At 34.4% G+C, this 25371-nt stretch overlaps 1 long non-coding RNA gene across 2 annotated transcripts in view; it reads right to left on the minus strand.

Moving 5' to 3' along the window:
• The window catches only part of LOC125282045 (uncharacterized), a 379334-nt gene that overhangs the window by 11904 nt on the left and 342059 nt on the right, over positions 1–25371 (minus strand). The window contains exons 5-6 of one of the 2 annotated variants that reach the window (XR_007189166.2): positions 25286–25332; positions 20075–20887 (exon numbers count right to left, since the gene is read on the minus strand). This is a non-coding gene — a long non-coding RNA (uncharacterized LOC125282045). Of the gene's footprint in view, positions 1–20074; positions 20888–25285; positions 25333–25371 lie in introns of those variants that run through there. The other variant, XR_008960637.1, reaches the window with a different exon arrangement.

Here is a 25371-nt window from a genome sequence, read left to right on the forward strand (position 1 = left end):
CTGTTGAATGGGAGACATTTTCAAATGACATATCCCATAAGGGGTTGGTATCCAAAATATATTTAAAAAGTAACTCAATGCTACATAAATAATGCAATTAAAAATGGGTAGAGGACATGAAAAGACATTTTTCTAAAGATGACATCCAGATGGCCAACAAACACATGTAAAGATGCTCAACATCATTCTTCATTAGGGAAATGCAAATCAAAACTACAATGAGCTATCACCTCACACCTGTCAGGAAACCGAAAGTGTTGGCAAGGATGGGGAGAAGTAACCTTTAGGCACTGTTGGTGGGAATGCAAACTTGAGCAGCCACTGTAGAAAACAGTATGGAAGTTCTTTAAAAAATTAAAAATAGAATTACCCAATGATCCAGTAATTCCACTATTGGGTATTTACCTAAAGAATTACAAAAACACTAATTCAGAAAGATATATGCACTCCTATATTTATTGCAGCATTATTTACAATAGCCACAATATGGAAGTAACCCAAGTGTCCATCCACAGGTGAAAGGATCACACACACACACACACACACATACACACACAGAGGAATATTATTCAGCCATAAATGAAATCTTGTCATTTGCAACAATATAGGTGGATCTTGAGGGTATAATGTTAAGTGAAATAAGTCTGGGGGAGACAAAAACCAGATGATTTCCTCATATTTATAATTTAAGAAACAAAGGACCAAAAAAAAAAAAAAAAGAAAGAAAGAAAAACCAGATTAAATATAAAGAGCTGGCAGCTACCAGAAAGGGGGGGGGGGCATAGGTAAAGGGATTAAGAGTACAATTATTGGGATCAGCAACATGTAATGGAGAAGTGGTGAATCACTATATTGCCCACCTGAAACTAATACAACACTGTTAATTATACTGGAATTAAAAATGTAAAAATAAGGATATATTACCTTTAAAATTTAAAAATTTACCAAAAATAAATTGCCTTAAAAAGTAAAATAAAGTGAACAAATATTAAAGGGAATACAGAATAATTTGGTGTTTTTGTAACTCTCAGTTACCACATCTTATTTCATATTTTAGATACTAGTTTTCCCATTCACATTTTAACTGGTCTTGGAAATAATTTATTTATACAACTTTTATAAGGTGTCATATCATTGGGAGTTTTTTAAAATATCTTCTTCAAGTTAAAACTTTAGCAGTTGAAACATATCCACCACATATTTTTATATGTGATATCTATGATCACATTTGTTAATTTATCAAAGGTATTCCGAAGCCGGATTGTTAACTTTTGTGAGATTATCGTAAATATTCAAGTAACTTTATATTTTGTATATATTTTATGATATAATACAATAAGTTTTACCTTACTACAGGGATATAAATTAAATGTAGTGGTACTAACAATTTTAAAAATTTGCCCTAGCTTAAATGAAGCCAATGTTAAGCTTTGATAAGATGTGCTATTGATTAGTTTGATCTCTGGAATGTCTAACCTCTTTTTGGATGTTACAATAAATATTATATTTAGATAAATATTTAAACAAATACTAGTGTAACCAAATCATAGCTATTATCTTCTCCAAAATAATTATCAATACTTGCCTTGGTAAAGATGATTATATAAAATCAAAATAGCTCTAATTGTGAAGCGAGTAATGAGGAAAATGTCTTTGCACTATTCATGGTCCTCAGTTTTTTCATGTTCTCTTGAAATAATCTTTAAATTTTTACTTCATTATAATGTTTTAAAAGTTTTTTTTTTAAATATGTAATCATGGGATTACAAAGGTAATGGTTTTGAGAGATTAGACAATCTACTTCTATGTTTTAACAGACAAGAAAGATACCAAGAAATTAAATGACTTTCAAATATTAGGTTTCTTCTTGCCCCACTATTTTTCAGTTTCTGTAACTGTCCTCTTTTCATCCCTCCACACTGCCTTTTACCTTTTAGTCCTATGTTCTTTAAATATTTGGGAACACCTTTCGTGTTAGGCAGTGTTGAGATAAAGAAAGATGAATGCATTGTACAATATATCCACAAAATATTTAGCAATATTTGTCAAAATATTAAATGCAAATCAGTACTTTTATTCATCAATATCACTTGTAAGAATGTGCACTATAATCACAAAAGCATCTACACAAGAATAATTATTAAAGTTTGTTGTTTGATCAAAAACTGGTATGGCAGATTAAAAATGACTTGGGATTCTTTAATATTCCTCCTATTGAGAAGAATTTATCTTCCCTCTTCTTGAATCTGTTCTGATCTGTGACTGCTCTGTCCAATAGAATCTGGTGGTAATGATATTGTGTCAGTGTGGGGCATTCCCTTTAAGAGGGTAGGAATCATCCACTTTGGTATCATAATGCTCCAAGTTGTTATGTAAGAAAGCCAATTACCATATTAGTACCACATAGGGAAGCCCTGAGACCACTTGGAGAGAGGCCATATGAAGCCAGTTCTCCAACTGTCTCCATCTTACGTCATCCAGCCTGGCATCAACTAAGTATTACCAAGTAACCAGTTTATACAATGTGAGCTAGAAAAATCACCTAGCTAGGTCTTGCACAATACCTTATTAACAAAATGATGAGATACAATAAAATCATTGACGTTTTGATAAATTTGAGTTTTAGGGTAGTTATGTAGCAATAGATAACTGGAACAATTGGAAATGTGTCTGCAATGCAGTAATTATACATAAGATGAGTCAGCTCTATTACCCAGTATGGAATGATCTGAAATAAACTGAATGCAAAAGTAAGCTATAAAATATACATATTATTTTCTTGCTTAAAACATTAGCTATATACTACAACTATGCTCTCAAAAGGATAGAATATCTGCAAAGATACCCTCCAAAACTGACAAGTTTTTTGACTTTTGGGGGAAAATATATAGATACATAGATTTTGTGTGTGTGTGTGTGTGTATAAACTTAAAGCACTGGACTACTTGCTATGCTTTTCATCCTTTTAGTAGAAATTGGAAGAGAAAAGGAAATAAAACAAAGATAATACTATGGTCCTAATTTTGCTTAGTCTTATGCTGGTTAGTGTCTAGTATTCTATAAATACAAGATTTTTAGAAGTTGTCTTTAGGTTGTTTCTTAGAATATGAAAATGATCACTCAATAAATATTAGCAACTTAGGAAAACATTTCATGAAATACAATTGAAATCTGAGGCTAAATTCCTTGCTGAGCTGATCTGGCCCTAAAAGAGATGTACAAATCCAGAACATCAGGTTTGCATTTCTAATCATCCTCTATACCCCATCTAGCATGTATAATGAAAGATGATTACACAGTCACTGGTAACACAGCTGGGAGGTGTTCTCTGAATAAGAGTTTTGTTCTCTTTCATTTCAAAACAGCTTTTATTTCTATGACATCTTGCATAGAGCAGATGGTCTCAAAAGTTAAATTTGACCATGAATACTACATTAGCTGTCATGTAACTAGGGAGAGAACATTATAAACAAGAAGAACTTCCTTTTAAAATGTTTCATTCATTTTACTGTTATATCATATGTGTATGTTTCCATTTAGTGAAGAAAGTATTTAGCAAATAAGGTTTACTACTGTTTTATAACTCAATATCGTGTCATTTTATTTCTGACCATTCAAAGTGAAACAAGGATGGATCTGAAGAGTCATTAATATGCAATAGGGTATTACAATCATCACCACACAGAGAAAGAAAAGGTTTTCTTATTGTTTTTCATCTAGAGAGTCAATAAAAGCAGATGTTCTGCTCTTGACTTGCCAAGAAAATTAGTACTTTTCTAGGAGGTACATACAAAGTTGAAATATCCTCTAGTCATTGAAAAAAAAATAGATCTCAGCATGTCAGAGATGTGAAGAAGCAAACACTTTGAAATGGAACTACCAGCTATAGCGTGTGGTATGTGTCTATACATACACGCATTCATACACATATTTTGCACTAAGTTCATCCAATTTATGCCAGCCATCGCTTTAGCTTTGAGATAAAGTTCTGGCACCTACTTGTTGACCTTATTTTCTGTGGGTGAAAGAAGAGAATACAGGAAGAAAGGATCAAAGCAAATAAAACTAGAAAATCATATAGTGGTTCTAACAATCCAAACTCTTATTTTGACCCAATGATTAGGATATGACTGTGTAGGGATCCCTGTTGCCATCTTTGCTTTAACCCATTGCTCTTTCTACAGCTTGCTCTCGTTAGTCCTGGGGAGTAGTCTATACAGGAGTAACCAAGAGTCTGAAGCAAGACCCCTGGCCACTGACCCATACGACTTCCTACCTGACTGTTCTTTGGCCACCCCAGTCTCTGTGACAGCTTTGCATCTTTTAAACTAGAAGAATAACAGTATCTTCATTACAGAAAGCATGTCAGGATTAGAAGATTGATACACGCAAAGAATTTAGATCTGCCTACAATAAGCACCCTAACAATGTTAACTTTTATTTTCATTCATTAATCAGAGAAAAATAGACCACTGCTGCCATTTTTGTATTTATCTTGTCTAATTTCATGCACTGTTACACAAATAATATTTTCTTTTAAAAAAAAAGATTTACTTATTTGACAGAGCACAAGCAAGGGGAGCTTCAGAGGGAGAAGCAGACTCCCTGCTAAGCAGGGAGCCCAAAGCTGGACTCGATCCCAGGACCCTAGGATCATGACCTGAGCCAAAGGCAGACACTTAACTGACTGAGCCACTCAGGCACCCCTATACAAATAATATTTTCAATGCTAGAAAGTGAATACAACACTAAACTCTCAAGAAAAAAAAAAATTGCTCTTTCAGGTAACACCTCCATCCACAGTGCAACACCCTGTCAAATTTCCATTTTAATATCTATCTAGCTGTAGCTAACATTGAATTGGCTAATGCTTAAATGTTCTATTTTTACCAAAGAACTGTACAATGACAATTTTTGCACTTTATCTTAACTATGAAATCCCATTCATTTGTTGAATCAAAATCTCTATATTGAATATTCACTATGTTCCAGAAATTATTCTGTGCTCTCTGGATATAAACATGCCTAAGTGGCCCTTGCTTGATGCGACTCATTATCTAGCAGGGGAAAGAGAAGTTCATAAAGCTAAATATAATAAAACATAATAAATGCTCTTCTTATATTATGACCAAAGTAATACCAGAATATGGAATAAGGGGAATTTAAGCCTATAAAAGAGGGGAAGGGAAGCAGTACAATGTGAAAAAATCATTACAGATGCAAGGGCTTTCAAGGCTAAGGGAAAAAGCAAAAGTGAATACAAAGTAATGATAAGTGAATACATGTAATGATAAGAAATATAAGTGGGAAAGTAAATTAGACAGTGAAGTGGCATAATATGAAAAAAAGTTTCACCACCATTTCTAGCTGAAGGAGAATTAAAGACCACCAAATAAATAAATTATATGGTTAAAATTAAATAATGCTGTTAATTCCAATAATACCTATGTTTTAATTATTTTAACATAACAGGTTTAAAATGTGTTATTTATATGATTAAAATGCATTTAACTTGTATTGTAAAATGTAACACACACACAAAAGCATCTAATCAGTAACATAGCTTCTTCAGTTCTCAGGAAGTTTCTGAACTATGGATGCCCTAAGAATTTGGCAATGAATAGGAATGAAGGTTGAGGACTTACCTTTGTTCTGAAAATTGTAATGTCACAACTATAATACCACCTTACCTTTTAATCCTGAGTTCTATTTTGTTTCAGTTTATTATCCATTTTTTAGACAACTAGTAAACATATTACTTGTGTTCACAAAAAGATACATTGAAAGATAGCTAAAATAAAATATTCTCCAAAATTTCATTTCAAAGCCATTAATCATGTAGCATACTGCAGTTCTGTAGCTTTGACCTTGTACAGTGTAAAGATCCAGGTTGACTGCTTCTGAGATGGAGTCATGCTCCATGAGTTCCTCCAAGGTTCATACTTCCCTTTGTATCATGTGGTAAAGCTGGTTAAGAGGTATATTGGAATTCACTATGCAATTTTTGCAACATTTCTGTAAGTTTATGATTAGTTCAAAATAAAAGTTTTAAAACTTAAGGAATATGGAAACATTTATGTAAATATTACTTCCATTTATGCTCAACTCCAAAACAGGGACTCATTTTTTGAAACTTTTAAGAATATGTTTCAAACAAATATTCAGGACCTAGATAACAAAAAGAAAAGAATTGAGGGCTAATTTCATAGCTCCTGTATAACAAAGTATATAGGAACCACATGGAGAATGACAGGAGAGATGGAGACACAGTAACAATATGAACAACACCCCCCATACTGCAAAATACAGGAGGAAAGATAGCACTGAGGGCCATAGGACATATCTTGGGACACAGGAAAAAAAAAAAATTAAAGGGCAACTAGGCTATAAGAGAGGAGACCCATTTACTAACACTGAAGAATTTGCCAAATGGTGGGAGAACTGCTGGAACTGTCTCTGGGATGAGAGGAGCTGGTGAGTGCTATTGCTTGCACTCCCCTTCCACCTTCACAGCACAGATGGGAGTAGGGTCTGGGTACTCTAGCTGACCCAATGCTTCAATGAGCCCCAGATCCCTAAGTCATACTAACACTAACCATTCCCCTAAGGCATCCCCCCTCTCATTTACGCTACTTAAGCTCTCTTCCCTCCACCAAGGTGGCCCAAAGCAGTATACACCAAGACACCCCAGGTATTTCACCAAGGTGACACAGGTACAAAGCACGCAAGGACAACTTCAGCCTGGACCTGCTTAAACTCCAGTCATCCCAACAGAGTGTCCCCTGCACAGAGTGCCTCAAGAGTCACCAGCCCATGCATGTCCACTTTAGCTCCAGCCATCCACAAGGATGGCCCTGGCAAGATCTTACTTTGGCTCCAGCTCTCTCACCAGGACAGCTCTGGTGAAGTGTGTTCCAGAACCCAAAGTCTGTGCCTGCAATAGCTTCAGCCAGCTAGCTAGAGCCACTAGGTATATGCAGTCTACAGAGGGGACACACCTAAATAAGTCCGCTCCTTTAAGACTGTCAAAAGTAGCTGTTTCTCCTACTCCATAGAAACAAGATGGGGAGACAGAAATATGATATAAATGAAAGATCAAAATAAGACTTCAGAAAAACAACTAAAAGTAAGCAATCTTCCTGATAAAGAGTTCAAAGTATGTTTATAAGGATGCTCACCAGGCTTGAGAGAAGAGTATATAAACTCTGTAAGAAAACTTCAACAAAGAGATAATAAATATAAAAAAGAACAAATCAGAGTTGAATAGAATAACTGATACAGCAAATATATAAGAAGGTAGCGAATCACTTTTAAAGCTAGTATGAAGGTTAAGGGACAAAGGTAGTGTAGTCAATTATATCTATAAAAATTAAGGGATTCACAAAACAAAAATGTAAAATATGCCTCATATACGTGAAAGGGGGAATAAAAATGCAGCACTATTAGAATGAGTTTGAATTAAGGAACAAATTGGACAATCTAGAAGAAATGGATACATTCAGTGAAACATACAAATTTCAAAGTCTGAATCAGGAAGACAAAAAATCTGAAGAGACTGATAACTAGTAATGAAATTTAATCAGTAGTAAATAAATTCCCAGCAAATGGAAGTCTAGGATCAGATAGTTTCACAGGTAAATTCTACCAAACATTTAAAGAAAAGTTAATGTCTATTCTAAAACTAACCCTTTCCCCAAAGAAGATATTCTTCCAAATTCATTCTATGAGGCTGGCATTACCATGATACTAAAACCAAAGACACTACAATAAATTATAGAACAATATTCCTCATAAACATAGATGCAAACATCCTCAACAAAATATAAGCAAACCAAATTGAAGAATACATTAAAAGGATCATTCACCATTATCAAGTGGGATTTATTCTGGGAATACAAGGATGGTTTAATGTCTGTGAACTAATGCAGTACACTACATTAACAAAAGATAAAATCATATGATTGTTTCAATAAATACAAAAATTGACAAAATTCAATGTCTGTTCATGATAAAAACTCTCAATCAAGTGACTATAGAGGGAACACAACTCAACATAATAAAGGCTTACGTGTGACAAACCCACAACTAACATCAGACTGAATGGTGAAAATCTGAAAGCTTTTCCTCCAAAATCAAAAACAAGATGAGGATGTCCACTTTCACCACTTGTTTTAACATGACTGGAAGCAATCAGAGAGAAAAAGAAAATTCATCCAAACTGATGTCATGATACTTTATATAGAAAACCCCAAAGGTTCTGCCAAAAAAATTGGAATACATAAATTCAGTATGTTGCAGGATATAAAATATACAGAAACTTCTATATACTAATACCAAGAAAACAATTCTGCTTATAATTGCATCAAAAGAATAAAATTCCTAGGAATAAATTTGACCAAGAAATGAAAAACCTGTACTCTGAAAAGTATAAGACTGATGAAAAAAATTACAGACAACATAAATAAATGGGAAGATACACCATGTTCATGAATTGGAAAAATTAATACTGTTAAAAGGTCCATTCTTCTCAAAGCAATTTATAGATTCTTTGATAAGGATTAGTGCAATCCTGATCAAAACATTACTAGTACTTTTTGAAGAAGTAGAATAAATAATAAGAATCTTAAAAATTATACGGGACCACAAGACCTCAAAGAGTTAAAGCAATCTTAAGAATGAAGAAAAAAGCTGTAGTAATCAGAACAGTATGGTACTATCACAAAAATGGATACACAGATCAATAGAATAGAGAGCAGAGAACTAAACCCCCATTTACATGGTCAATTAATCTAAGACAAAGCAAACAAGAATATATAATGGGGGTAAATACAATCTCTTCATATTTAGGTTGTTGAGAAAGGATGTTGGGAAAGCTGGACAGCTACATAATGAAACTAGACCAGTTTCTCATATCATACACAAAAATAAACTCAAAATGGATTAAAAACAGAAATATGAGACCTAAAATCATAAAACTCCTAAAAGAAAGCATAGAAGTAATCTCTTGGCACTGGCCTTAGAAGCATTTTCTGTATCTGTCTTTTCAGGTGAGGAAAACAAAAGCAAAAACACAAATGAGACTACATCAAGCTCAAAAGCTTTTGTACAGAGAAGGAAACCATCAGCAAAATTGAAAGTCAACCTACTGAATGGAAGAACCTATTTGCAAATGATATATCCAAAAAGGGGTTAAGGTCCAAAATATATTTTTTAAAAAGTCTACTAAACATCCAAAAATATCTGATAAAATGGGCAGAGGACCCACATAAACATTCTTTTAAAGAGGACATACAGATAGCCAACAGACATCAAATGCAAATCAAAACTACAATGAGATATCACCCCACACCTATCAGAAATGGCTAGCATCAAAAAGACAAATGAGTATTGGTGATAACGTGGAGAAAAAGGAAACCTTGTGCACTGTGGTTAGGAATGTACTTTGGTGCATTCATATTGGGCAACAGTATGGAGGTTCCTCAAAAAAATAAAAATAGAACTACCATATGATCCAGTAATTACACTTCTGGGTATTTACCTCAAGAAAGCAAAATCAGCAGGTCGAAAATGTACACACACCACTCTGTTTATTGCGGCATTATTTACAATAGACAAAATACGGAGGCAACCTAATGTCTATCAATAGATAAATGGATAAAGAAGATACTGTGTATTTATACAATGGACTATTACTCAGCCATAAGAAAGAATGAAATCTTGCCATTTTGTGACAACATGGATATGCCTAGACAGTATTATGCTAGGAGAAATAGACAAAGCCAAATACTGTATGATTTCACTTATATGTAAAATCTAAAAAACAAAACACAAAAATACAAAAATAGACTCACAAATACAGAGAACAAACTGGTTGTTGCCAATGGGAGGTGGGGAAATTGGTGAAAATAGGTAAGGAGGATAAGAGGTACAATCTTCCAATTATAAGACAAATAATTCACAAGGATGGAAAGTACAGAATACAGTAAATAATATTGTAATACCTTTGTATGGTGACACATGGTAACTGTGATGATTGTGGTGAGCATTTCATGTGTATGATTGTTGAATCACTGTTGTATACCTGACACTAACATAATCTGTATGTCAACTATCTTCAACAAAAATAAAACATTTTGCTGCATCATATTAAGTAATACCATTTTATAAAACTATTTTCACCATATAGATTCAATGTTATTAATTATATGGAAATTAGATTATATAATAGGAGAGTCAAAGAAAAATCTTAGTATAAAAACACAGTAAAACCTCTTACATATAAAATATTTGTATCTATACATACCTATAAAACATTTAAATCTACATATATAAAGCATGTTCCAAATGAAATACATATAATTTCCCATATTAAATATAGACTTATTAAAATTTTAATAAATTATATCAATGTATAATATAATGTCATATGATAAAATATTTGACATGTGACACTATTCTCAGAATTTAGGAAAAACATGTTATTGAACAAAATAAAAACAAAATTTCACCCTGTAGATAACAAAACATGTTATTTAAAAAGGTATCTCAATAACAATGCACAACATAAAGACCAAAAGAGTTTGTCTCCCCCATCTGATGTGATTGCTGAAGTGAAATGATTGGCCAGAAAGCAATACTTAGTCCTTGCAGAGATTTTGTTCTTTCCTTCAGCAAATCATCTGGCCTATCATCAAATGACATCAGTTCTTTAGGAGGCCATTTGATTTGGCTCGTCCGCATATAGGTATATGGTGACACCCACCACTGAGTCGGATGTCCATAACCAATTTAAATAGAGAATGGTCAAATCACTGGCGATAGTTCAACTATAAGTTATCTTGGGAAATGTGCACACTCCTTAAGAATAGAGAAAAGGTTGCTAGATTCCTTTGTAGCAAACACTTCCAATTAATACAACTGGACATTGAAATTGATATTTTAACAGCTTAGGCACTAATAAACTTGTGATTAGCTTCAGTGAAGACAGAAGAATCAAGAAAATAATTTAATGATAATGTTTAGAAGGTTAATTCTAGTTTTTTTCTTCTATTAGAGACAAATATTGGACATGTTCCCTATTCCAGAAGTTATTAAGAAATATATAACCTGCATAGTCATATACTTGATAGAGATTTTATTCTTTTCATTTCTAATCATATATTGTTTCTGATCAAATTTAGACAGCTCTTGTTCTTGAATACCAATGTGATTACTTTTTTTAATCCCTGAAAATATATTTCCAGTTATTATTACACTCTTCTGTTTCATATATTCAGAGAATAACAGCAATCATTAAGGCTCAGTTTGATTTGGTTTTCTGTCATAAGTGTCAGGTATAAAAAATACTTTACAGCATAGCTATAAACTGTGTCAATATGATTAAAGTAGCAGTTGTTTTTGCTATAAATAGTATTCTGTAGCAGCTCACCAGTTCTGCAAATGACATTTACTCTACTAAAGTAATAAAAAGAATAATCATGAGGTGGAAAATTTACATCTCATAAGAAAAAAAGGTAAATTCTAAATTAATTTAGTGTTGAAACTTTCTATCTTTTTTTCCATTAAAAATGTATCTGCTATAACAGAGGTTGCTGTCTCAGAGATTAGTATTCAAAAAGTGCCTCTGTGCTTACTTAGCTCTCTCAGCACTTCAGGACTAAAGTTAAAAATAAAAAGTAATAAAAACCAAAAGAGATTGTTCCATAGGTGTGGCTGGCCACTATTACAGAACCATAGTATGTATAAGGCAGTATTGTTCACAATACTGGACATTTTTTTTTTTAACAAGTATTCCCACTCCTCAATATCTGATGATTTGCTGATCTATAAATCAGTCAGGTTTAGTATTATAGATATCAGTGTTAGAAATGTTTCCATGTTATTGAAAGGGTCCTAGATAGATTGAAATTGAGTTGATCTAGAAAAAAAAAAAATCTGGTCATGGGATTTAGAATCTTTGATTACTTGTTGATGATGTTTTACCTCTGCAACGCAGAAAATTGCATGTACAATGCTGATTCCACCTACACCGAGACAAGAATTGCACTTAATTGCAAGTCATTCCCTCCGAAATTATTTTTAACCTTAGGTTAACAGTTCCATATACCCTACTTGCTGGAGGGTATATCTTAGTTGTCTGATTAGATTACATTTTCTAGATACGCCTTGAAAGTCACTGAACACTTAACCCTCTGGTGTTTAAATTATTTTGCAGAATAATGGACTATAAATAAGTATAGCTATTCTTTTTTTTTATTTTAATGTTTTTTTTATTATATTATGTTAGTCACCATACAGTACATCCCCGGTTTCCGATGTAAAGTTCGATGATTCATTAGTTGCGTATAACACCCAGTGCACCATGCAATATGTGCCCTCCTTACTACCCATCACCGGTCTATCCCATTCCCCCACCCCCCTCCCCTCTGAGGCCCTCAGTTTGTTTCACAGAGTCCATAGTCTCTCATGTTTCATTCCCCCTTCTGATTACCCCCCCTTTCTTTATCCCTTTCTTCTCCTACCGATCTTCCTAGTTCTTATGTTCCACAGATGAGAGAAAACATATGATAATTGTATTTCTCTGCTTGACTTATTTCACTTAGCATTTCTTATGTTATATGCTATAAAAGAAAACTAGCAAACCGAGCGCATTTCGTGCATATTTACTAGAACAAAAGTGATCTAAGATTTCCTCAAAGTTTTTGTATAGATTTGTATTTAAAAATGAAAATGGGGTAGGAAATGTATGAAGCATTATAGAATAATGAACCAAAGATACTTTTGGAACACTAATACACATCTTGGAGATAGATGACAGGTAGATGCTAGATAGATAGATAGATAGATATATAAGATAGAGGATAAAAATAGCTAGATGATAGGTAGAAAGAATGCCATTTACAAAGCCAATGGAAGGATTTCACTCCCAGAAGTGGAAGAAACATACTTCTTAATATTTCTCTTATTAAATATAACTAAACCCCCTGAATATTACATATAAAACCTATTTAAAAAGACTTTGAAAGGGAAAGAGAAGACAGGCTGGCTAGGAACCTTGCAACCCAAGAGAAGACACAGTGGTGAGTTCTTAGCTTTTGTTTTTGCCCCATGATTCCCACCCTTGGTACTGAAGAAGCCAGAAATCAGAAATGCTAAGTGAAATAAGTCAAGCAGAGAAAGACAATTATCATATGATTTCTCTCATCTATGGAACATAAGAACTAGGAAGATCAGTAGGGGAAGAAAGGGATAAAGAAAGAGGGGGGGGTAATCAGAAGGGGGAATGAAGCATGAGAGACTATGGACTCTGAGAAACAAACTGAGGGCTTCAGAGGGGAGGGGGCGGGGGAATGGGATAGACCGGTGATGGGTAGTAAGGAGGGCACGTATTGCACGGTGCACTGGGTGTTATATGCAACTAATGAATCATCGAACTTTACATCAGAAACCAGGGATGTACTGTATGGTGACTAACATAATATAATAAAAAAACATTAAAAAAAAAAAGAAAGAAATGCCGGTGGGAGCCAATAACTCTTTAAAATTCCTGCTTTTTCTAAAGGACAAGGAAAAGGACAGCCTCAGACAACAGAAAACTTTTAGAAGATTGTTAGACTGAAGACAAACAGTACAGGTAGGAGGGCTAGATTTCCACCCCTTAAATGCTACCCCAATCCACCCTCACCCATTACCCCAGGTGGTGTCTGTGAGAAGTATGAACTAAAGAGAAAGGAAAGATATTGAAAGCAATGAGAGAAAAACAAAACCTCATCAATTAAGGAAAAACAATTCAAATAAAAGTGAATTTCTCATTATGAACCACAGAGACCAGAAGGAAATGATACATCACTGTTCAAAACTATAAGGAAAAGAACTGGCAACCCACAGTCCTATATCAAGCTAAAATATTCCTCAGGAATAAAAAGAAAATCAAGATATTTTTAGATACAAAGAAACTATAAGAATTTGTTGTCAGCAAACTTACCCACATAGAACATAGAACAGTTAAGAAGGAAACTTGAAACACCAGGAGAGAATAAAGAATAGGAAAAAGTAAAGGTAAAGATAAATCCAATAGATTTTCCTTCTTTTGAGTTTTCTAAATTTTGTCTGGTAGTTGAATAAATGTGGTTCTAAACATTTGTGGAGGAAATATTGAAGACAGTTATAAACAAGGAAGAGTAAAGACATAAAAAGAGACATAAAGTTTCTACCCTTCACTAAAACTCTAAAATAATAGCAACAATCAATTCTAATGTAATGTATACATACATTGTGTCTGATATAATGTAATACTTAAAGCAATCCCTAGAAAAACCATAAAAACAGAATTCTACAAAGTAATAAAGGAACCCATAGGAAAGCAGGGAAAGGAACATAGAGAGACCAAATATCCCCAAAGAATGGAGAAAACTAACAGAAAACAAAACAAAATGAAACAAAATTTAAGTGGTATGCAGGCATACCTCATTTTATTGTGTTTCACAGATACTGCATTTTTTACAAATTGAAGGTTGGCTGCAATCCTGTGTTGAGCAAGTCTGTGAATAACATTTATCCAACAGGATTTACTGACTTCATGTCTCTATGTCACAGTTTGATAATTTTTACAACAAACTTTTTAATTATCATGACTGTTATGGTGATCTGTGATCAGTCATCTTTGATATTGCTAGTGTAATTTGGGGGGGCACAAACTGTGCCCATATAAGATGGTGAACTTAGTAAATGCTGTATGTGTTCTGACTGCCTCACTGGCTCACCCATCTCTCCCTCCCTCCCTCCCTCTCTCTCTCTCTCTCTCTCTCTCTCCTCAGGTCTCTATTCCCTCAGACACAACAATATTGAAATTAAGCCAGTTAATGACCTTTGATGGCCTCAAGTGGAAGTAAGAGTCATACATTTCTTACTTTAAACCAAAAGCTAGAAACAATTAAGTTTAGTGAGGTAGGCTTGTCAAAAGCTGAGACAGGCTGAAAGCTAGGTCCTTACGCTAGACAGCCAAGTTGTGAATGAAAAGGAAACATTCTTGAAGGAAATCAAAAGAGCTACTCTTATCACACAAATAGTAAAAAAGCAAAACAGCCTATTGCTGACATGGGAAAGTTTGAGTGGTCTGGACAGAAGATCAAACCAGTCACAAAATTCCTTTAAAGCCAAAGCCTAACCCAGAGCAAGACCCTAACTCTCTTTAATTCTGTGAAGGCTGAGAGAAGTGAGGAAGTTGCAGAAGAAGTGGTGGAAGTTGGCAGAAGTTGGTTCATGAAGTTTAAGGAAAGAAGCCATCAGCGTAACACAGAAGTTCATGGTGAAGCAAGTGCTGGTGTAGAAGCTGCTACAAATTATTCAGAAGATCTAAATATAATTAATGAAGGCAGCCGCACTAAAACAACAGATTTTCAACGTAAGTGAAAAAAGCCTTGGAAGAAGATGACTTCTAGGACTTTCATAGCTAGAGAAAGGAAGTCAATACCTGGCTTCAAAGCTTCAAAGAACAGGCTGATTCTCTTGTTAGGGGCTAATGCAGCTCATAACTTGAAGCTGAAGCCAGTGCTCACTGACCATTCTAAAAATCCTAGGACTCTTAAGAATTATGCTAAATTTACACTGCCTATGCTCCGGAAGTGTAATAACAAAGCCTGGATGAAAGCACATCTGTTTACAACATGGTTTAAGTATTTTAAGCCAACTGTTGAGACTTGTTGCTCAGAAAAATTCCTTTCAAAATATAACTGCTCACTGACAATATATTTGGCCATCCAAGAGCTCTGATGGAGAAGTACAATTAGATTAATATTATTTTCATACTTGCTAACAGAACATCTATTCCTTAGTCCATGGATCAAAAAGCAACTTCAAATTTCAAATCTTATTGTGGAAGAAATACAGTTGTCTGCATAGATAATGTTTTAACTGAGGGATCTGGGCAAAGTACATTGAAAACTTTTAGAGTGGATTCATAGGATCAAGTCAAAAATGAACAGGAACAGGAGTTTGGAAGACATTGATTCCAACCCTCATGGATGATTTTGAGGGGTTCAAGACATCAGTGGAGGAAAGAACTGCAGATGTGGTAGAAATAGCAAGAAAACTAGAAATGGAGCCTGAAGGTGTGAATGCATTGGTGTAATTTCATGATAAAACTTTAATGGATGAGTAGTTACTTCTTATGGGTGAACAAAAAAGTGACTTCTTGAGATGGATTCTACTCCCAGTGAAGATGCTGTGAAGATTTGTTTTTAAAGATTTTATTTAGTAGAGAGAGAGAGAAACATGATTGGTGGGAGGGACAGAGGGACAAGCACACTCCCTGCTAAGCGGGGAGCCTGTCACAGGGCTGGATCTCAGGACCCAGGTATCACGACCTGAGCTGAAGTCAGACACTTAACTGACTGAGCCACCCAGGTGCCCCACTGCTGTGAAGATTTTTGAAACAATAAAGATTTAGAATATTATATAAACTTAGTTGGTAAAACAAGAGCAGTGTTTGAGATGATTGACTACAATTTCGAAAGAAATTCTGTTGTGGGTAAAATGTTGTCAAACAGCATTGCCTGCTGCAGAGAAATTGTTCATGAAAGGAAGTTAATTGATGGGCAAACTCTGTTGTTGTTTTATTTTAAGAAATTGCTACAACCACCCCAACTTTCAATAATGACCACCTTGATTAGTCAGTAGCCACCACACTGAGGCAATAACCTCCACCAGCAAAAAGATTATGATTCGCTGAAAGCTCAGATGATGGTTCACATTTTTTAATTTAAAGTATTTTTAAATTAAGGTATGCACATTTTTAAACATAATGCTATTACACACTAGTAGACTAGTAGAGTGTAAAAATAACTTTTATATGCATTGGAAAACCAAAAATTTCATTTGACTCATTTTATTATGGCATTTCCTTTGTTGGTCATGGAATTGAATCTTCAATATCTCCAAAGTATGCCTGTGCTTAAGCTCCACTACACAATGATTAAATGTAAATAGCCTAACTACACCAATTAAAAGAGGGAGTGAGATTAGCAGAACGTATTTAAAATATGAGCACTATGTACTGTTTACAAGAAACTCACTTCAAATACACCAAAATAGGTTGAAAGTAAAAGGATGGAAAAAGACACATCATGCAAAAATTAATAAAAAGAAAGCAAAAATACCTACACTGATACCTCCTTAGAACAAAAAAAAAAAATTACCCGATACAGAGAGGGACTTCATATAATGAGAAATGGGTCAACCCATCAAGAATACATTACTGTCAGGGGCGCCTGGGTGGCACAGCGGTTAAGCATCTCCCTTCGGCTCAGGGCGTGATCCCGGCGTTATGGGATCGAGCCCCACGTCAGGCTCCTCCGCTATGAGCCTGCTTCTTCCTCTCCCACTCCCCCTGCTTGTGTTCCCCTCTCTCGCTTGTTGTCTCTATCTCTGTCAAATAAATAAATAAAAAATCTTAAAAAAAAAAAAAAGAATACATTACTGTCCTAAATGTGCGTACATCAAACAACTAAGTTGCAAAATATAAGAAAAAAATAGAAAAATATCTAATTAAAGTAGATCAATACCTCAATTTTGGAATGGGAATTTCTATAACTATTATACTATGTCATTCCTGTCACGATATTTTAAAAACAAATGACATGTTTTCTACTTTTCAGACCCATAGATAGACAGAAATTTTGCCCAAGGATGAATCATATCCAGAGTTTCACCCATATCCCATTTGAATTGTTTAGATGATCAGGGAGAAGGAGATTTAATATACACGGTGGGTAAGGCAATATGAAGACGAAACTGAAAGAGGTTTATAGATAGCCTTAAAAATGGAGTGAAGTGCCTAGAAGCCAAAGAATTCCTGCAACCACCAGAAGCTAAAGGAGGCAAGCAACAGATTATCCCCCACAACCCCCAGAAGGAGTATGACCCCACTAACACCTTGACTTCAGTTCAGTGAAACTTATTTCAGACTTCTGCTCCCCAAAACTATAAGAGAATAAGTTTCTGTTGTTTTAAGCCACCATGTTTGTGGTTATTTGTTACAGAAGCCATAGAAACTACTACGGATACCATCGACCAAGAGAATATAATCAACATTTATAGAACACCCCACCCAGTATCAGAATAAAATGTCTTGCAAATTCCCATGCAACATGCACAAAAACGGATCATATCCTAAAACAAACCTCAATAAATTTAAAAGAATTTAAACCATACAGAATCTGTTCATAATCCACAATGGCACCAAACCAGAAATCAACAAGACAATGATCGTAGAGAAACCTGGAAACGAAGCAACACGCTTCCAAAGCATCCATGGGTCAAAAAAGAGGACTAGTTGGATTAAAAAAAAAAAAAAAAAGCATTGAAATAAATGTAAAAAAAATACAAAACATCAAAATTTATGAGACACAACTCAAAGAGTTTTGAGAAGGAACATTATGGCACCAAATGCATACATCCATAAAGAAAATGAATCGCAATCTGTAATCTAGGGTCTCACCTCAAGAACCTAGAAAAACAAGAGCCAAAGAAACTCAAAGCAAGCAAAAGGAAGGAACAATAAAGAGCAGAAATCAATGAAATTGAAAAAGAAACCAATAAAATGAAGAGCTACATTTTTTGAAAAGATCAATATAATGGGCAAACCTTCAGGAAATTGACCAAAAAAGGGGGGGGTGGGGGGGAGAAGACAACTTAGCAATATCAGGAATGAAAGAGTGATAGCGTTACAGATCCTGTAGACATCTAAATAATATTAAAAGAGTAATATGAACAACTCTACACATAAATTATACAACTTAGATGAAATGGACAAAGTCCTTAAAAAGTACAAACTACCACAAATCTCCTAAAGTTATATAGATAACTTGAATAACCCCATACCCTATTAAGGAAAACAAGTATGTACTTAGTAAAACTTAGAAAGAAAGAAAGAAAGAAAGAAAGAAAGAAAGAAAGAAAGAAAGAAAGAAAGAAAGAAAGAAAAAAAGAAAAAAAGAAAAGAAAAGAGAAAATTCCAGGCCCAGATGGCTTCACTAAGGAATTCTACCAGATCATTAAAAAATTAAGACCAATACTACACAATCACCTCTGGAAAATACAAGAGGAAGGGACACTTCCCAAATTATTTCATGAAGTTAGTATTGTCCTGATACCAAAATGAGTCAAGCATAGTATGAAAAAAGAAAATCACAGATTAATACCTCTAATATAAATACAAAGATCCTTACAAAGTATTAGCAACTAAAATTCAACTACCTATTTATCAATCTTTCTTTTTTTATTTATTATGATATGTTAGTGACCATAGAGTACATCATCAAAATTAAGAACTTTTGCTCCATGAAAGACCCTATTAAAAGATGAAAACACAAAGCTACAGGCTGGGAGAAAACATCTGCAAACCACGTATCCTATATAGACTATATAAAGAACTCTTAAAACATGCTGATTAAAAAAACAATCCATTTAGAAAAAAGAAAATGACATGAAGAGACATTTCACCAAAGAGACTATATGGATAAGAAATAAGCACATAAAGAAATGTTCAATATCATTAGCTGTTAGGAAAATACAAGTTAAAATCATAAGATATCACTACTCACTAATCACAATGGCTAAAATAAGAAGTACTGACAACACCAAATACTGGCAAGGAATACACAGAGACTGGATCCCTCACAGATTGCTGGTGAGAATGTGAAATATTATAGCCACTCTGGAAATCAGTGGGGCAGTTCCTTATAAAACTAAACATCACAACTTCTATAAGACCAAGGAATTTCACCCTTAGGCATGTATCTCACAGAAATGAAAACCTACATTAATACACACAAGAAATCATGAAAAAGGATGTATAAAGTTGCTTTAGTTATCATCACACACATGCAAAGATATATGTGTGTGTATGTATGCATATATATGTGTGTTTGTGTATATTATGTGTATATATATGTGTGTGTATATATATATGTGTATATATATATGTATATATATATATGTGTGTGTATATATATATATATATATATAGCTCATTAAGACCCTTTTCTTCCTATGTTCACCAAGGCTAAACTTATGAACTAAGTTATTCAACTGAAAAATAAGTTAGAATTAAAAAAATCAAAGTCCCAAACATTCAATGGTCTGCATTTTAACTGGTATGAGAAAGCTTCCAAATAGATTCAGATTGCAAAATTATTTTAATTGTGCCACCAAAGCAAAGAAAAAGTATGTGAACTTAACTCTATTTCACATTCCCCCAACAATAAATTGAACCTAATAGTTTTTACCCCAACATATTTCTTTCCTTGTCCTATGTATTTTCATTGCTCTCTGCCTCTACCTTTCTATCTGATCTAATTTACCTACCATGCTGACCACCCGGAAAGAAACTTCCAATGCTTAATTGCCTGTTAAAACTGAGCCATAATTAGAATAAAGCAAGTCCCTTAAAGCTTATTTTAAGACCTCGTCCTGGTAATAGGTGAAAGTTATTATTAAAATCCTAAAACCCATAAAGATGAACAGAAATTTATACAAGAATTTAGAGTAGCTCTAAGAATGAATCTCGCACGTACATAATGGTTGACAAATGCAGAAAAGGACGACCCTAAGATGATTTAAGAGACTCCATTTTGCATAGGGAACTAGGGTGGTTCCAAAAAGCTGAAAATGCTTGATAATATCTTTGGAAACTCTCTCATAAAAATAGCTTATATTTTAATACAGTCCTGCAATCAAGGAGAAGACAATCCTTAGAAGACTTCAGGAATAGGTTGACCCTTTTATGCACCAGTCAGGTGTAAATTCTCAAACAGATGTATACCAGCTTTGTCTTCATGATTTGTGACGAGCATTAAGCCAGAAATAGGGAAATTCAACTTCTGCAAACCTGTAACGGGAAATTATTCTATTGTCAGACCTCCAACTACTTTCTGAACATTTAGAGTACGAGTAGAATGAGACCCAGGAAAAACTGCTGCTGCTAGCCTTACAAACAACAACAACAAAATAGCTGGTTCCTTCCAGGCATTACATACCAGCAAAGAGAGCCTTTTGAAAAAGACACCTGCAGAAAGTGCAATCAGAAAACAACACTGGGTAAGCAATTGTCCTGTGTTCACTAAAAGCCTGAAAAATAAACTTAAAAAGCTGATCAATGAAGGTGATCTGAATGAGAACCGAGTGCCTGATTTTCTACTTTACCTTTAAACAATCATGGAGATATCCATCTAAATATTAAATAATAAGTCTACAAATTTTTGATACATGAAGGTATGGGATATGAGCCTCAAACACCTGCCAATGTTTCACAAACTCTGCCTCAGAGTCTGTTTTTAATAACTCACAGATAGTTCCCATGTCCCAGTCTAGAATCTTTACGCTGGTGTCCCTTTGCAACAAGAGAGTAAATATCTTCTGTTTTTGGAAAACACAACGATGTATTGAGACAGTTATGTCTCTGGAGTTTACTAAGACACTGTCTTCCCACTCCCCCTGTTTGTGTTCCCTCTCTCGCTGGCTGTCTCTCTCTCTGTGTCAAATAAACAAATAAAATCTTAAAAAAAAAAAAAAAGACACTGTCCTATTTTTTAAATCCTTTAGTCAAGACCCTGAGGATCCTTAGAAATCCCTGTAACTCTAGTATTATCCAAATACGCAAATGATCTCTTAGTGTGTCTTAAATATGAGGGGACCTCTAAGATTTATTACAATTACCTTTCTATTTTAGCTCAAGAAGAATATTGAACTTCCAATTCATGTTTTAATATTATAAAAAAAAATCCCCTAGGATATGATTGATGCCTAGGAGGTAAATTCTTATATCCCTTTATTCCTCAAACATTTTCATCCAACTTTCCTTTTACTACCAAAGAAGGGAGAACTCACAAATGTCCTAGCATATTTCTGACAACTGTCCATATTTCAAGTCCATTTATTAAAATTTCCTTCCCTAGAAAATATTGTGTTTGAGGGGCTATAGTCTATGACACGAATGAGAAAACATGAGGCATTATACAACACAGCAAATCTGAATCCATAGTGTCCAAACCATCTGACACTCTTGGGCTTTCTTAGACAATTCTGTTGTCTTTGGCCTCTATGGCCTTCAACAATCATTGATTCTCACAGTAAAACATACCCAGTGTTATTCTATGAAGTTGGGCATTTCTCCCCAGTTGTGGACTTTAAATTAGTTTAAGATGACATGACAATATCCTAAAAGGACTCATGAAATAAACTCAGCCATATTCCAGGTGCAATCCGCTTGTTCTCAGGGTCCTTCCAAGGGGTCTCCACAAGCTCAAATTCTAAGGACTTTCTTTGATGTCTTTTCTTAAAATGAAAATGTCTTAGAAGCCCATCAGAACAGACATTGTCATATAGCCACTAGAATAGCAGCAGTTCATCACCAGAGGCAGGGCTTGGATGCATGATCCCCAATTGAGAAGACATACAGTTGTTAACTCCTTATCATCTTTCTCCATCCCAGTGAGAGATTTAAAACTAGAGACTGTCAAAAGTTATCCATAAATAGATGACATCAAATGAAAGAGAGCTATTCCAAGATCATAAAATCATGCTGATGACATTGTGAGGTACACAGCTTTCCCTAAGGCATTGGATCAAGATCTTGCCTTTCTTTTTTGTTTTGTGTCTATATCATTTTTGTTTGGCTTTGGTTTTGTGTTTTTTTATTTTTTAGTGCAGTCATTCTACTCTGCATTTAGTGCCACTTTCTGTCATTTAAAGGTGAGGACTTCTCCCCGCGCCCCACTAACCTTTTTGCCTGTATCTATGAGTATGGGCAACATTGTTTATTTTGTGGTAAGATAGCAATAGCTAGTTAAAAAATGGACCGTTCAATAGTAAAATGCTCAGAAAAATACTGGACTCTAATATGTTTCATTTTTCTACTATAACTAATAGCACACTTACTAAAAAGCTATTGTAATTTTTTTCTTGATTCATCTTTCAAGATATTAATCATTTTAGTAATCTTTTCAAATAACTTTTGGCTTTGTTAAATTTTTTAAGCTTTTTTACTTTTTAAAAACTTCTATGTTTAACTTTATTCTTCTTTGGTTTTGTTTTTCTATATTTTTCTAGCTTCTTAACAGGCAACATTAGACCTTTATTTTCAGGCTTTTAATATTTCAACATTGTTTATAAAACAAGGTATATAGTCTACCTTTATTTTCCAAAAGTATTTAATTTTGATAATAATTCTAAGTTAATACTATTTTTCTTTCAACATTTATCTTTTCTTTAACTTTGGTGTCCATTGTTTCTGTTGAAAAGTGTACCAAAGATTTTATGTTTTTGTAGAAGTGTGTCTTTTTTTTTCTCTTGTCACTTTAAGGATGTTATCCTTATTTCTGGTTTTAGGAAATTTGACTATGGTAATCTATACGATTTTCTTTTCTTTTCTTTTTTTGTATTTTCCTTCACAGAGCAGTCCAAACTCAATGATTCTGTGTGTTATAGTCTTTCTTCAATTCTGGAAGGTCAGTAGACATTATCTTTTTGAATACTGTTTCTGCCCAGATCTCACTCTACTTTCATTCTCGCATTTCATTTAGACTTAGATATTGTTCCTGTATTCCATAACTCTCTTATGCTTATTTCTGCATTTTGTTTCTCTTTTTCTGTTCATCTCATCAGTGTTTCTCCATAAATTTATATTTTGTACTCTTTCATTTAAACAATTTCGTATTCTGCTAAATGCAATATTTCTTAATTTCAGATACTTTAAAATTCTAGATTAGATTTTAGTTCCTTAAAATATATAATTCTTCATATATTTGGCTTACATTTTCCTTTATTTTCTTGAATAAAATAATTATAATTATTTTTAAAGCTCAGATTAATAACAACTATATTCAAATCACCTGGCAGTTCATTTTAATCTGTTTTTTGGACTTTTTAAAATATTTTAACATGTTTCAATTTTATTTCTACTTTCTTTTAATTTTTATGATACCCATACAGATATATGAAAGATTTAATGCATAAACTTATTGAAGTAGATAGGTTCTGCCTAAATCCCATGTAAATAAATCTGTCATCTCTCTTTTTAAAATTCAGGAAATGCACATCCTTTTTTAAAGAAAATAAATAATTCAAGTTGATATGCCTATAACTCAGCTGCTAAGAATTTTAGATTCTCAAGCATGCATTTTATTTTATTTGGACATTTATTTTTACCCTTTAACTTTTTATTTTAGAATAATTTCCAAATGTTAAAGTCACAGAGAAGATGGCAGAGTAAGAGGATCTTGGGCTTACCTTGTCCTATGGACGTACCAAGGCAACAGCTACATTTATGCAACTAACTCTGAAAATGACCAGAAAATTGGCAGATCTTCCAAAGTTAATCATAGATAGGAGGCCACGTTGAAAAGGGTAGGAGGGGCAGAGACACAGATGGGAACCAAAGTCGCAGCAAGACTAACTACCAAGCACAAAGACGTGAGAGGACTTGACTCCACATCAGGCATTCCCGGCACTAATGATCCACACTAGGAAGATGAGTCCCCAGAACATCTGGCCTTGAAAACCAGTGGGGCTTAGCTTCAGCAGCTTTTAAAGTTAGTATGTCTTAACTCCACATACTTTAATAATCATTAGGCTTAACCCTGGGAGAACCAGAGAGTGTTAGAAAACTCAGTCCCTGACCTTGAAGAGTCAGCATAGCAACACATTGATACACAGCACAGAAGCAGGAGTTTGAAAAGCAACTGGGGTATACGTGGAGACGAGACTTTTTTTGACTAATCTCAGAACATGCACTGGAGGGACAGGCACCATTTCCCTTCCCTCCCCCAGTCTAGGCAGCCAGACACTTGCAGGAGCCAGCACCATTACTCTAAACCACCTATCTTGCCAACACTATGTATCCCACCCCTATGTTCCTTTCAACCCATTCACCTTGGCAGGCATCCCTCCAAAGCAGCTCCCACCCCAACATATTCTGCAAGTGGCCCAGGCAGGAACCAGTGCCACTCCAAAGTGATTCCTGCCCTGCGGAGGAGAGGAGGTAATGTTACACACCAGTGTGACTGCAGTTCCAGCAGCTAAGCCCTTTATCTGGCTGAGCAGGGAGAAAGACCTGTAAAGTTTAGGGTGCCCACAACCATAACAAAGAAGGTAATTGTGTATACCTGGTCTGACTGCCAGCCTTGCCCACCAATGTTTAGGATGTCCACAACCATGAACATAGATGCAAAAATTTGCAATAAAATAGTAGCAAACTGAATTCAAGAATACATTTTAAAAAATCACTCACCATGATCACTGAGGATTTATTCCAGGAACAAAAGGGTGGTTCAATATCTGCAAATCAATCAATATGATAAACCACATTAACAAAAG

This window comes from Ursus arctos, unplaced genomic scaffold, assembly GCF_023065955.2.
Source record: "Ursus arctos isolate Adak ecotype North America unplaced genomic scaffold, UrsArc2.0 scaffold_20, whole genome shotgun sequence".
Lineage (NCBI taxonomy): Eukaryota > Metazoa > Chordata > Mammalia > Carnivora > Ursidae > Ursus > Ursus arctos.